The 13,817-nt window shown below is 47.4% G+C and overlaps 12 non-coding genes across 12 annotated transcripts; all 12 read left to right on the forward strand.

Moving 5' to 3' along the window:
* The first annotated feature begins 288 nt into the window (after positions 1 to 288).
* TRNAV-CAC (transfer RNA valine (anticodon CAC)) lies at positions 289 to 361 on the forward strand. Its single transcript has one exon. It is a non-coding gene; the product is annotated as a tRNA-Val (tRNA).
* Positions 362 to 1,676: 1,315 nt separating this feature from the next.
* On the forward strand, positions 1,677 to 1,748 carry TRNAP-UGG (transfer RNA proline (anticodon UGG)). The gene has a single exon. It is a non-coding gene; the product is annotated as a tRNA-Pro (tRNA).
* Positions 1,749 to 2,168: 420 nt separating this feature from the next.
* Positions 2,169 to 2,243, forward strand: TRNAV-CAC (transfer RNA valine (anticodon CAC)). Its single transcript has one exon. It is a non-coding gene; the product is annotated as a tRNA-Val (tRNA).
* Positions 2,244 to 3,554: 1,311 nt separating this feature from the next.
* Positions 3,555 to 3,626, forward strand: TRNAP-UGG (transfer RNA proline (anticodon UGG)). Its single transcript has one exon. It is a non-coding gene; the product is annotated as a tRNA-Pro (tRNA).
* Positions 3,627 to 5,434: 1,808 nt separating this feature from the next.
* TRNAP-UGG (transfer RNA proline (anticodon UGG)) lies at positions 5,435 to 5,506 on the forward strand. The gene has a single exon. It is a non-coding gene; the product is annotated as a tRNA-Pro (tRNA).
* Positions 5,507 to 7,308: 1,802 nt separating this feature from the next.
* TRNAP-UGG (transfer RNA proline (anticodon UGG)) lies at positions 7,309 to 7,380 on the forward strand. Its single transcript has one exon. It is a non-coding gene; the product is annotated as a tRNA-Pro (tRNA).
* Positions 7,381 to 7,800: 420 nt separating this feature from the next.
* Positions 7,801 to 7,875, forward strand: TRNAV-CAC (transfer RNA valine (anticodon CAC)). The gene has a single exon. It is a non-coding gene; the product is annotated as a tRNA-Val (tRNA).
* A 1,315-nt stretch (positions 7,876 to 9,190) lies between these two features.
* Positions 9,191 to 9,262, forward strand: TRNAP-UGG (transfer RNA proline (anticodon UGG)). The gene has a single exon. It is a non-coding gene; the product is annotated as a tRNA-Pro (tRNA).
* A 1,798-nt stretch (positions 9,263 to 11,060) lies between these two features.
* Positions 11,061 to 11,132, forward strand: TRNAP-UGG (transfer RNA proline (anticodon UGG)). The gene has a single exon. It is a non-coding gene; the product is annotated as a tRNA-Pro (tRNA).
* Positions 11,133 to 11,552: 420 nt separating this feature from the next.
* Positions 11,553 to 11,625, forward strand: TRNAV-CAC (transfer RNA valine (anticodon CAC)). The gene has a single exon. It is a non-coding gene; the product is annotated as a tRNA-Val (tRNA).
* Positions 11,626 to 12,940: 1,315 nt separating this feature from the next.
* TRNAP-UGG (transfer RNA proline (anticodon UGG)) lies at positions 12,941 to 13,012 on the forward strand. Its single transcript has one exon. It is a non-coding gene; the product is annotated as a tRNA-Pro (tRNA).
* A 400-nt stretch (positions 13,013 to 13,412) lies between these two features.
* Positions 13,413 to 13,487, forward strand: TRNAV-CAC (transfer RNA valine (anticodon CAC)). The gene has a single exon. It is a non-coding gene; the product is annotated as a tRNA-Val (tRNA).
* Positions 13,488 to 13,817: the final 330 nt, after the last annotated feature.

Below are 13,817 nucleotides of genomic sequence, written 5' to 3' on the forward strand. Positions count from 1 at the left end.
CCTTGCGACAAGCACTTTGTGTTCTCTGTTAGCTCTCAGTAACATTCCTTGATTTGCTTGTGAGTTTTGGCCGTCCGATCTCAAAGTGGAAATATGTCCTTCCCTCTGTACGCTGCATAGGCCCTCAGCTGGCATACTTGTATATGTGCGCATGCTTGATAGGACGTATGTTTTAGGCTGGATTGTGTGAGCTTCAGGCGCAAGGCATTTGATTAGTCTTTAAGCAGGTCCACTTGCACTGCCCTTTGCACCTGTTCTCCCAGTCCCTACAAAGGTGAGCAAGCAGCTGTTTCTGTAGTGTAGTGGTTATCACGTTCGCCTCACACGCGAAAGGTCCCCGGTTCGAGACCGGGCAGAAACACTCTCTGCTGGCATTTTACACAAAATAGTTTTTTTCCCCTTTTGTCACACACAAATGTAAAGTATGAACTTATTTGCGTTCCCATGGAAATAGCATATGCTCTCAAGAGCTTGAGAAATACACTGGGAAGGCAAGCATCCTCACATGTATTCTGTATATGGGGCCAATAAAAAAATGCACGCGCTTGCATTTTGTGTATGTAATGTTGCAGAGCACAGAGAGGATTTATTTTCCCTACTGCTGGGTATTTGGGTCTCTGGGATCACAGTTGGGTCCGCTCCGTCCTCTGAAATGGTCCATATTAGTTACATAGGTTAGTGTACCAAAGAAATAATACATTTTCATATACAGCTTCTTCATTTCTGTGTTCTGAGGGATTACCAGTTGTAAGAAATGCACTTGCCGGTACAGTGATTCCCTGGCTTTCTCTGGCCCGAGAAAGCTTTTCCTCTGAAGTGGGAACAGAAGTTGGACTGCTTCTGCTGAACTTCCTGAAAGCAGAGCTGGCGGGAGGAGGGACTTTTTGAGTGCTGGGAAAATTTGAGCTGGAAATTTGCATCGGCTGGACAGAGATTGCTTGGAGCAGCCAAAATATAATAACGGCCATGGCGCTCAAGTAAAGCAGAAAGCTTTTAGTATACACCTTTTGCACTCTTGTCAACGAAGCTGGGCTCTGTGAATGCTCACCCTACGCAAGAAAAGAGAACAGACTTTGCTGGTGACCTAAATATATCTCGCCTGATCGAGCACGATCGAGCTCTGAGTGAGCAGCTGTGCAATGGTCATCTTTACCAAAGGGGAGATGCTGCTTTTTCCAGTGTCACGCCCATGCTCTCAGGGCTGGAGGGAGGAGGGCTGCTTTTTGTTTTTACAGGCAAAAGGAAAGGCCCAGCCCTCAGAGCTTCTGCCAATGCAGATCCCAGCAGGTGCAAAATAAAGGCTCTCCCCCACCTTGCCAGCTGCAGATTGATCAGAAGACTGCTAGTCTAGTGTGTTGGGCCACTTTCTCTCTTCTGTGTATCGTCCCCTCTTATTACATAAACAGCATAAGAGGAATAAAGGAAGGAAGGAAGGAAGGAAGGAACAGTGTATCGCAAGCACCTTCCACCCTGATGTCAATGGGCCACCAACCTTCGGGATGAGGAGGAGACCTGTGAAGACAGTCAGAGCGTGCCGACTGGGGCATTCATTTGGCTCATACACCGACAAGGCTTTCAGCGGCAGGAACAAACTTCAGGAATAGGCATTCTTGGCCTCGAATCCTAAGGGGGGTGCAAACGCTGAGGACAATTCCGTCAAATGCTCAAAGGACCGTGGCTCGTTGGTCTAGGGGTATGATTCTCGCTTTGGGTGCGAGAGGTCCCGGGTTCAAATCCCGGACGAGCCCAATCAAGGTGGTTAACTTGAGCTCCTTTTTTTTGTTTTTTCAATGTTATTTTCATTGGACAGACTCTCTGGTTTTCTCGGTAAGCAGTAGTCGATGAACAATTCACTTCCTGAACCTCTTTGCGTGCCATGTCCTTGCGACAAGCACTTTGTGTTCTCTGTTAGCTCTCAGTAACATTCCTTGATTTGCTTGTGAGTTTTGGCCGTCCGATCTCAAAGTGGAAATATGTCCTTCCCTCTGTACGCTGCATAGGCCCTCAGCTGGCATACTTGTATATGTGCGCATGCTTGATAGGACGTATGTTTTAGGCTGGATTGTGTGAGCTTCAGGCGCAAGGCATTTGATTAGTCTTTAAGCAGGTCCACTTGCACTGCCCTTTGCACCTGTTCTCCCAGTCCCTACAAAGGTGAGCAAGCAGCTGTTTCTGTAGTGTAGTGGTTATCACGTTCGCCTCACACGCGAAAGGTCCCCCCGGTTCGAGACCGGGCAGAAACACTCTCTGCTGGCATTTTACACAAAATAGTTTTTTTCCCCTTTTGTCACACACAAATGTAAAGTATGAACTTATTTGCGTTCCCATGGAAATAGCATATGCTCTCAAGAGCTTGAGAAATACACTGGGAAGGCAAGCATCCTCACATGTATTCTGTATATGGGGCCAATAAAAAAATGCACGCGCTTGCATTTTGTGTATGTAATGTTGCAGAGCACAGAGAGGATTTATTTTCCCTACTGCTGGGTATTTGGGTCTCTGGGATCACAGTTGGGTCCGCTCCGTCCTCTGAAATGGTCCATATTAGTTACATAGGTTAGTGTACCAAAGAAATAATACATTTTCATATACAGCTTCTTCATTTCTGTGTTCTGAGGGATTACCAGTTGTAAGAAATGCACTTGCCGGTACAGTGATTCCCTGGCTTTCTCTGGCCCGAGAAAGCTTTTCCTCTGAAGTGGGAACAGAAGTTGGACTGCTTCTGCTGAACTTCCTGAAAGCAGAGCTGGCGGGAGGAGGGACTTTTTGAGTGCTGGGAAAATTTGAGCTGGAAATTTGCATCGGCTGGACAGAGATTGCTTGGAGCAGCCAAAATATAATAACGGCCATGGCGCTCAAGTAAAGCAGAAAGCTTTTAGTATACACCTTTTGCACTCTTGTCAACGAAGCTGGGCTCTGTGAATGCTCACCCTACGCAAGAAAAGAGAACAGACTTTGCTGGTGACCTAAATATATCTCGCCTGATCGAGCACGATCGAGCTCTGAGTGAGCAGCTGTGCAATGGTCATCTTTACCAAAGGGGAGATGCTGCTTTTTCCAGTGTCACGCCCATGCTCTCAGGGCTGGAGGGAGGAGGGCTGCTTTTTGTTTTTACAGGCAAAAGGAAAGGCCCAGCCCTCAGAGCTTCTGCCAATGCAGATCCCAGCAGGTGCAAAATAAAGGCTCTCCCCCACCTTGCCAGCTGCAGATTGATCAGAAGACTGCTAGTCTAGTGTGTTGGGCCACTTTCTCTCTTCTGTGTATCGTCCCCTCTTATTACATAAACAGCATAAGAGGAATAAAGGAAGGAAGGAAGGAAGGAACAGTGTATCGCAAGCACCTTCCACCCTGATGTCAATGGGCCACCAACCTTCGGGATGAGGAGGAGACCTGTGAAGACAGTCAGAGCGTGCCGACTGGGGCATTCATTTGGCTCATACACCGACAAGGCTTTCAGCGGCAGGAACAAACTTCAGGAATAGGCATTCTTGGCCTCGAATCCTAAGGGGGGTGCAAACGCTGAGGACAATTCCGTCAAATGCTCAAAGGACCGTGGCTCGTTGGTCTAGGGGTATGATTCTCGCTTTGGGTGCGAGAGGTCCCGGGTTCAAATCCCGGACGAGCCCAATCAAGGTGGTTAACTTGAGCTCCTTTTTTTTGTTTTTTCAATGTTATTTTCATTGGACAGACTCTCTGGTTTTCTCGGTAAGCAGTAATCGATGAACAATTCACTTCCTGAACCTCTTTGCGTGCCATGTCCTTGCGACAAGCACTTTGTGTTCTCTGTTAGCTCTCAGTAACATTCCTTGATTTGCTTGTGAGTTTTGGCCGTCCGATCTCAAAGTGGAAATATGTCCTTCCCTCTGTACGCTGCATAGGCCCTCAGCTGGCATACTTGTATATGTGCGCATGCTTGATAGGACGTATGTTTTAGGCTGGATTGTGTGAGCTTCAGGCGCAAGGCATTTGATTAGTCTTTAAGCAGGTCCACTTGCACTGCCCTTTGCACCTGTTCTCCCAGTCCCTACAAAGGTGAGCAAGCAGCTGTTTCTGTAGTGTAGTGGTTATCACGTTCGCCTCACACGAGAAAGGTCCCCGGTTCAAGACCGGGCAGAAACACTCTCTGCTGGCATTTTACACAAAATAGTTTTTTTCCCCTTTTGTCACACACAAATGTAAAGTATGAACTTATTTGCGTTCCCATGGAAATAGCATATGCTCTCAAGAGCTTGAGAAATACACTGGGAAGGCAAGCATCCTCACATGTATTCTGTATATGGGGCCAATAAAAAAATGCACGCGCTTGCATTTTGTGTATGTAATGTTGCAGAGCACAGAGAGGATTTATTTTCCCTACTGCTGGGTATTTGGGTCTCTGGGATCACAGTTGGGTCCGCTCCGTCCTCTGAAATGGTCCATATTAGTTACATAGGTTAGTGTACCAAAGAAATAATACATTTTCATATACAGCTTCTTTATTTCTGTGTTCTGAGGGATTACCAGTTGTAAGAAATGCACTTGCCGGTACAGTGATTCCCTGGCTTTCTCTGGCCCGAGAAAGCTTTTCCTCTGAAGTGGGAACAGAAGTTGGACTGCTTCTGCTGAACTTCCTGAAAGCAGAGCTGGCCGGAGGAGGGACTTTTTGAGTGCTGGGAAAATTTGAGCTGGAAATTTGCATCGGCTGGACAGAGATTGCTTGGAGCAGCCAAAATATAATAACGGCCATGGCGCTCAAGTAAAGCAGAAAGCTTTTAGTATACACCTTTTGCACTCTTGTCAACGAAGCTGGGCTCTGTGAATGCTCACCCTACGCAAGAAAAGAGAACAGACTTTGCTGGTGACCTAAATATATCTCGCCTGATCGAGCACGATCGAGCTCTGAGTGAGCAGCTGTGCAATGGTCATCTTTACCAAAGGGGAGATGCTGCTTTTTCCAGTGTCACGCCCATGCTCTCAGGGCTGGAGGGAGGAGGGCTGCTTTTTGTTTTTACAGGCAAAAGGAAAGGCCCAGCCCTCAGAGCTTCTGCCAATGCAGATCCCAGCAGGTGCAAAATAAAGGCTCTCCCCCACCTTGCCAGCTGCAGATTGATCAGAAGACTGCTAGTCTAGTGTGTTGGGCCACTTTCTCTCTTCTGTGTATCGTCCCCTCTTATTACATAAACAGCATAAGAGGAATAAAGGAAGGAAGGAAGGAAGGAAGGAACAGTGTATCGCAAGCACCTTCCACCCTGATGTCAATGGGCCACCAACCTTCGGGATGAGGAGGAGACCTGTGAAGACAGTCAGAGCGTGCCGACTGGGGCATTCATTTGGCTCATACACCGACAAGGCTTTCAGCGGCAGGAACAAACTTCAGGAATAGGCATTCTTGGCCTCGAATCCTAAGGGGGGTGCAAACGCTGAGGACAATTCCGTCAAATGCTCAAAGGACCGTGGCTCGTTGGTCTAGGGGTATGATTCTCGCTTTGGGTGCGAGAGGTCCCGGGTTCAAATCCCGGACGAGCCCAATCAAGGTGGTTAACTTGAGCTCCTTTTTTTTGTTTTTTCAATGTTATTTTCATTGGACAGACTCTCTGGTTTTCTCGGTAAGCAGTAGTCGATGAACAATTCACTTCCTGAACCTCTTTGCGTGCCATGTCCTTGCGACAAGCACTTTGTGTTCTCTGTTAGCTCTCAGTAACATTCCTTGATTTGCTTGTGAGTTTTGGCCGTCCGATCTCAAAGTGGAAATATGTCCTTCCCTCTGTACGCTGCATAGGCCCTCAGCTGGCATACTTGTATATGTGCGCATGCTTGATAGGACGTATGTTTTAGGCTGGATTGTGTGAGCTTCAGGCGCAAGGCATTTGATTAGTCTTTAAGCAGGTCCACTTGCACTGCCCTTTGCACCTGTTCTCCCAGTCCCTACAAAGGTGAGCAAGCAGCTGTTTCTGTAGTGTAGTGGTTATCACGTTCGCCTCACACGCGAAAGGTCCCCCCAGTTCGAGACCGGGCAGAAACACTCTCTGCTGGCATTTTACACAAAATAGTTTTTTTCCCCTTTTGTCACACACAAATGTAAAGTATGAACTTATTTGCGTTCCCATGGAAATAGCATATGCTCTCAAGAGCTTGAGAAATACACTGGGAAGGCAAGCATCCTCACATGTATTCTGTATATGGGGCCAATAAAAAAATGCACGCGCTTGCATTTTGTGTATGTAATGTTGCAGAGCACAGAGAGGATTTATTTTCCCTACTGCTGGGTATTTGGGTCTCTGGGATCACAGTTGGGTCCGCTCCGTCCTCTGAAATGGTCCATATTAGTTACATAGGTTAGTGTACCAAAGAAATAATACATTTTCATATACAGCTTCTTCATTTCTGTGTTCTGAGGGATTACCAGTTGTAAGAAATGCACTTGCCGGTACAGTGATTCCCTGGCTTTCTCTGGCCCGAGAAAGCTTTTCCTCTGAAGTGGGAACAGAAGTTGGACTGCTTCTGCTGAACTTCCTGAAAGCAGAGCTGGCGGGAGGAGGGACTTTTTGAGTGCTGGGAAAATTTGAGCTGGAAATTTGCATCGGCTGGACAGAGATTGCTTGGAGCAGCCAAAATATAATAACGGCCATGACGCTCAAGTAAAGCAGAAAGCTTTTAGTATACACCTTTTGCACTCTTGTCAACGAAGCTGGGCTCTGTGAATGCTCACCCTACGCAAGAAAAGAGAACAGACTTTGCTGGTGACCTAAATATATCTCGCCTGATCGAGCACGATCGAGCTCTGAGTGAGCAGCTGTGCAATGGTCATCTTTACCAAAGGGGAGATGCTGCTTTTTCCAGTGTCACGCCCATGCTCTCAGGGCTGGAGGGAGGAGGGCTGCTTTTTGTTTTTACAGGCAAAAGGAAAGGCCCAGCCCTCAGAGCTTCTGCCAATGCAGATCCCAGCAGGTGCAAAATAAAGGCTCTCCCCCACCTTGCCAGCTGCAGATTGATCAGAAGACTGCTAGTCTAGTGTGTTGGGCCACTTTCTCTCTTCTGTGTATCGTCCCCTCTTATTACATAAACAGCATAAGAGGAATAAAGGAAGGAAGGAAGGAACAGTGTATCGCAAGCACCTTCCACCCTGATGTCAATGGGCCACCAACCTTCGGGATGAGGAGGAGACCTGTGAAGACAGTCAGAGCGTGCCGACTGGGGCATTCATTTGGCTCATACACCGACAAGGCTTTCAGCGGCAGGAACAAACTTCAGGAATAGGCATTCTTGGCCTCGAATCCTAAGGGGGGTGCAAACGCTGAGGACAATTCCGTCAAATGCTCAAAGGACCGTGGCTCGTTGGTCTAGGGGTATGATTCTCGCTTTGGGTGCGAGAGGTCCCGGGTTCAAATCCCGGACGAGCCCAATCAAGGTGGTTAACTTGAGCTCCTTTTTTTTGTTTTTTCAATGTTATTTTCATTGGACAGACTCTCTGGTTTTCTCGGTAAGCAGTAGTCGATGAACAATTCACTTCCTGAACCTCTTTGCGTGCCATGTCCTTGCGACAAGCACTTTGTGTTCTCTGTTAGCTCTCAGTAACATTCCTTGATTTGCTTGTGAGTTTTGGCCGTCCGATCTCAAAGTGGAAATATGTCCTTCCCTCTGTACGCTGCATAGGCCCTCAGCTGGCATACTTGTATATGTGCGCATGCTTGATAGGACGTATGTTTTAGGCTGGATTGTGTGAGCTTCAGGCGCAAGGCATTTGATTAGTCTTTAAGCAGGTCCACTTGCACTGCCCTTTGCACCTGTTCTCCCAGTCCCTACAAAGGTGAGCAAGCAGCTGTTTCTGTAGTGTAGTGGTTATCACGTTCGCCTCACACGCGAAAGGTCCCCCCGGTTCGAGACCGGGCAGAAACACTCTCTGCTGGCATTTTACACAAAATAGTTTTTTTCCCCTTTTGTCACACACAAATGTAAAGTATGAACTTATTTGCGTTCCCATGGAAATAGCATATGCTCTCAAGAGCTTGAGAAATACACTGGGAAGGCAAGCATCCTCACATGTATTCTGTATATGGGGCCAATAAAAAAATGCACGCGCTTGCATTTTGTGTATGTAATGTTGCAGAGCACAGAGAGGATTTATTTTCCCTACTGCTGGGTATTTGGGTCTCTGGGATCACAGTTGGGTCCGCTCCGTCCTCTGAAATGGTCCATATTAGTTACATAGGTTAGTGTACCAAAGAAATAATACATTTTCATATACAGCTTCTTCATTTCTGTGTTCTGAGGGATTACCAGTTGTAAGAAATGCACTTGCCGGTACAGTGATTCCCTGGCTTTCTCTGGCCCGAGAAAGCTTTTCCTCTGAAGTGGGAACAGAAGTTGGACTGCTTCTGCTGAACTTCCTGAAAGCAGAGCTGGCGGGAGGAGGGACTTTTTGAGTGCTGGGAAAATTTGAGCTGGAAATTTGCATCGGCTGGACAGAGATTGCTTGGAGCAGCCAAAATATAATAACGGCCATGGCGCTCAAGTAAAGCAGAAAGCTTTTAGTATACACCTTTTGCACTCTTGTCAACGAAGCTGGGCTCTGTGAATGCTCACCCTACGCAAGAAAAGAGAACAGACTTTGCTGGTGACCTAAATATATCTCGCCTGATCGAGCACGATCGAGCTCTGAGTGAGCAGCTGTGCAATGGTCATCTTTACCAAAGGGGAGATGCTGCTTTTTCCAGTGTCACGCCCATGCTCTCAGGGCTGGAGGGAGGAGGGCTGCTTTTTGTTTTTACAGGCAAAAGGAAAGGCCCAGCCCTCAGAGCTTCTGCCAATGCAGATCCCAGCAGGTGCAAAATAAAGGCTCTCCCCCACCTTGCCAGCTGCAGATTGATCAGAAGACTGCTAGTCTAGTGTGTTGGGCCACTTTCTCTCTTCTGTGTATCGTCCCCTCTTATTACATAAACAGCATAAGAGGAATAAAGGAAGGAAGGAAGGAAGGAAGGAACAGTGTATCGCAAGCACCTTCCACCCTGATGTCAATGGGCCACCAACCTTCGGGATGAGGAGGAGACCTGTGAAGACAGTCAGAGCGTGCCGACTGGGGCATTCATTTGGCTCATACACCGACAAGGCTTTCAGCGGCAGGAACAAACTTCAGGAATAGGCATTCTTGGCCTCGAATCCTAAGGGGGGTGCAAACGCTGAGGACAATTCCGTCAAATGCTCAAAGGACCGTGGCTCGTTGGTCTAGGGGTATGATGCTCGCTTTGGGTGCGAGAGGTCCCGGGTTCAAATCCCGGACGAGCCCAATCAAGGTGGTTAACTTGAGCTCCTTTTTTTTGTTTTTTCAATGTTATTTTCATTGGACAGACTCTCTGGTTTTCTCGGTAAGCAGTAGTCGATGAACAATTCACTTCCTGAACCTCTTTGCGTGCCATGTCCTTGCGACAAGCACTTTGTGTTCTCTGTTAGCTCTCAGTAACATTCCTTGATTTGCTTGTGAGTTTTGGCCGTCCGATCTCAAAGTGGAAATATGTCCTTCCCTCTGTACGCTGCATAGGCCCTCAGCTGGCATACTTGTATATGTGCGCATGCTTGATAGGACGTATGTTTTAGGCTGGATTGTGTGAGCTTCAGGCGCAAGGCATTTGATTAGTCTTTAAGCAGGTCCACTTGCACTGCCCTTTGCACCTGTTCTCCCAGTCCCTACAAAGGTGAGCAAGCAGCTGTTTCTGTAGTGTAGTGGTTATCACGTTCGCTTCACACGCGAAAGGTCCCCCCGGTTCGAGACCGGGCAGAAACACTCTCTGCTGGCATTTTACACAAAATAGTTTTTTTCCCCTTTTGTCACACACAAATGTAAAGTATGAACTTATTTGCGTTCCCATGGAAATAGCATATGCTCTCAAGAGCTTGAGAAATACACTGGGAAGGCAAGCATCCTCACATGTATTCTGTATATGGGGCCAATAAAAAAATGCACGCGCTTGCATTTTGTGTATGTAATGTTGCAGAGCACAGAGAGGATTTATTTTCCCTACTGCTGGGTATTTGGGTCTCTGGGATCACAGTTGGGTCCACTCCGTCCTCTGAAATGGTCCATATTAGTTACATAGGTTAGTGTACCAAAGAAATAATACATTTTCATATACAGCTTCTTCATTTCTGTGTTCTGAGGGATTACCAGTTGTAAGAAATGCACTTGCCGGTACAGTGATTCCCTGGCTTTCTCTGGCCCGAGAAAGCTTTTCCTCTGAAGTGGGAACAGAAGTTGGACTGCTTCTGCTGAACTTCCTGAAAGCAGAGCTGGCGGGAGGAGGGACTTTTTGAGTGCTGGGAAAATTTGAGCTGGAAATTTGCATCGGCTGGACAGAGATTGCTTGGAGCAGCCAAAATATAATAACGGCCATGGCGCTCAAGTAAAGCAGAAAGCTTTTAGTATACACCTTTTGCACTCTTGTCAACGAAGCTGGGCTCTGTGAATGCTCACCCTACGCAAGAAAAGAGAACAGACTTTGCTGGTGACCTAAATATATCTCGCCTGATCGAGCACGATCGAGCTCTGAGTGAGCAGCTGTGCAATGGTCATCTTTACCAAAGGGGAGATGCTGCTTTTTCCAGTGTCACGCCCATGCTCTCAGGGCTGGAGGGAGGAGGGCTGCTTTTTGTTTTTACAGGCAAAAGGAAAGGCCCAGCCCTCAGAGCTTCTGCCAATGCAGATCCCAGCAGGTGCAAAATAAAGGCTCTCCCCCACCTTGCCAGCTGCAGATTGATCAGAAGACTGCTAGTCTAGTGTGTTGGGCCACTTTCTCTCTTCTGTGTATCGTCCCCTCTTATTACATAAACAGCATAAGAGGAATAAAGGAAGGAAGGAACAGTGTATCGCAAGCACCTTCCACCCTGATGTCAATGGGCCACCAACCTTCGGGATGAGGAGGAGACCTGTGAAGACAGTCAGAGCGTGCCGACTGGGGCATTCATTTGGCTCATACACTGACAAGGCTTTCAGCGGCAGGAACAAACTTCAGGAATAGGCATTCTTGGCCTCGAATCCTAAGGGGGGTGCAAACGCTGAGGACAATTCCGTCAAATGCTCAAAGGACCGTGGCTCGTTGGTCTAGGGGTATGATTCTCGCTTTGGGTGCGAGAGGTCCCGGGTTCAAATCCCGGACGAGCCCAATCAAGGTGGTTAACTTGAGCTCCTTTTTTTTGTTTTTTCAATGTTATTTTCATTGGACAGACTCTCTGGTTTTCTCGGTAAGCAGTAGTCGATGAACAATTCACTTCCTGAACCTCTTTGCGTGCCATGTCCTTGCGACAAGCACTTTGTGTTCTCTGTTAGCTCTCAGTAACATTCCTTGATTTGCTTGTGAGTTTTGGCCGTCCGATCTCAAAGTGGAAATATGTCCTTCCCTCTGTACGCTGCATAGGCCCTCAGCTGGCATACTTGTATATGTGCGCATGCTTGATAGGACGTATGTTTTAGGCTGGATTGTGTGAGCTTCAGGCGCAAGGCATTTGATTAGTCTTTAAGCAGGTCCACTTGCACTGCCCTTTGCACCTGTTCTCCCAGTCCCTACAAAGGTGAGCAAGCAGCTGTTTCTGTAGTGTAGTGGTTATCACGTTCGCCTCACACGCGAAAGGTCCCCGGTTCGAGACCGGGCAGAAACACTCTCTGCTGGCATTTTACACAAAATAGTTTTTTTCCCCTTTTGTCACACACAAATGTAAAGTATGAACTTATTTGCGTTCCCATGGAAATAGCATATGCTCTCAAGAGCTTGAGAAATACACTGGGAAGGCAAGCATCCTCACATGTATTCTGTATATGGGGCCAATAAAAAAATGCACGCGCTTGCATTTTGTGTATGTAATGTTGCAGAGCACAGAGAGGATTTATTTTCCCTACTGCTGGGTATTTGGGTCTCTGGGATCACAGTTGGGTCCGCTCCGTCCTCTGAAATGGTCCATATTAGTTACATAGGTTAGTGTACCAAAGAAATAATACATTTTCATATACAGCTTCTTCATTTCTGTGTTCTGAGGGATTACCAGTTGTAAGAAATGCACTTGCCGGTACAGTGATTCCCTGGCTTTCTCTGGCCCGAGAAAGCTTTTCCTCTGAAGTGGGAACAGAAGTTGGACTGCTTCTGCTGAACTTCCTGAAAGCAGAGCTGGCGGGAGGAGGGACTTTTTGAGTGCTGGGAAAATTTGAGCTGGAAATTTGCATCGGCTGGACAGAGATTGCTTGGAGCAGCCAAAATATAATAACGGCCATGGCGCTCAAGTAAAGCAGAAAGCTTTTAGTATACACCTTTTGCACTCTTGTCAACGAAGCTGGGCTCTGTGAATGCTCACCCTACGCAAGAAAAGAGAACAGACTTTGCTGGTGACCTAAATATATCTCGCCTGATCGAGCACGATCGAGCTCTGAGTGAGCAGCTGTGCAATGGTCATCTTTACCAAAGGGGAGATGCTGCTTTTTCCAGTGTCACGCCCATGCTCTCAGGGCTGGAGGGAGGAGGGCTGCTTTTTGTTTTTACAGGCAAAAGGAAAGGCCCAGCCCTCAGAGCTTCTGCCAATGCAGATCCCAGCAGGTGCAAAATAAAGGCTCTCCCCCACCTTGCCAGCTGCAGATTGATCAGAAGACTGCTAGTCTAGTGTGTTGGGCCACTTTCTCTCTTCTGTGTATCGTCCCCTCTTATTACATAAACAGCATAAGAGGAATAAAGGAAGGAAGGAAGGAAGGAAGGAACAGTGTATCGCAAGCACCTTCCACCCTGATGTCAATGGGCCACCAACCTTCGGGATGAGGAGGAGACCTGTGAAGACAGTCAGAGCGTGCCGACTGGGGCATTCATTTGGCTCATACACCGACAAGGCTTTCAGCGGCAGGAACAAACTTCAGGAATAGGCATTCTTGGCCTCGAATCCTAAGGGGGGTGCAAACGCTGAGGACAATTCCGTCAAATGCTCAAAGGACAGTGGCTCGTTGGTCTAGGGGTATGATTCTCGCTTTGGGTGCGAGAGGTCCCGGGTTCAAATCCTGGACGAGCCCAATCAAGGTGGTTAACTTGAGCTCCTTTTTTTTGTTTTTTCAATGTTATTTTCATTGGACAGACTCTCTGGTTTTCTCGGTAAGCAGTAGTCGATGAACAATTCACTTCCTGAACCTCTTTGCGTGCCATGTCCTTGCGACAAGCACTTTGTGTTCTCTGTTAGCTCTCAGTAACATTCCTTGATTTGCTTGTGAGTTTTGGCCGTCCGATCTCAAAGTGGAAATATGTCCTTCCCTCTGTACGCTGCATAGGCCCTCAGCTGGCATACTTGTATATGTGCGCATGCTTGATAGGACGTATGTTTTAGGCTGGATTGTGTGAGCTTCAGGCGCAAGGCATTTGATTAGTCTTTAAGCAGGCACCTGTTCTCCCAGTCCCTACAAAGGTGAGCAAGCAGCTGTTTCTGTAGTGTAGTGGTTATCACGTTCGCCTCACACGCGAAAGGTCCCCCCGGTTCGAGACCGGGCAGAAACACTCTCTGCTGGCATTTTACACAAAATAGTTTTTTTCCCCTTTTGTCACACACAAATGTAAAGTATGAACTTATTTGCGTTCCCATGGAAATAGCATATGCTCTCAAGAGCTTGAGAAATACACTGGGAAGGCAAGCATCCTCACATGTATTCTGTATATGGGGCCAATAAAAAAATGCACGCGCTTGCATTTTGTGTATGTAATGTTGCAGAGCACAGAGAGGATTTATTTTCCCTACTGCTGGGTATTTGGGTCTCTGGGATCACAGTTGGGTCCGCTCCGTCCTCTGAAATGGTCCATATTAGTTACATAGGTTAGTGTACCAAAGAA

This window comes from Ambystoma mexicanum, chromosome 2q (assembly GCF_040938575.1).
Source record: "Ambystoma mexicanum isolate Mex_15411 chromosome 2q, UKY_AmexF1_1, whole genome shotgun sequence".
Classification (NCBI taxonomy): Eukaryota; Metazoa; Chordata; class Amphibia; order Caudata; family Ambystomatidae; genus Ambystoma; species Ambystoma mexicanum.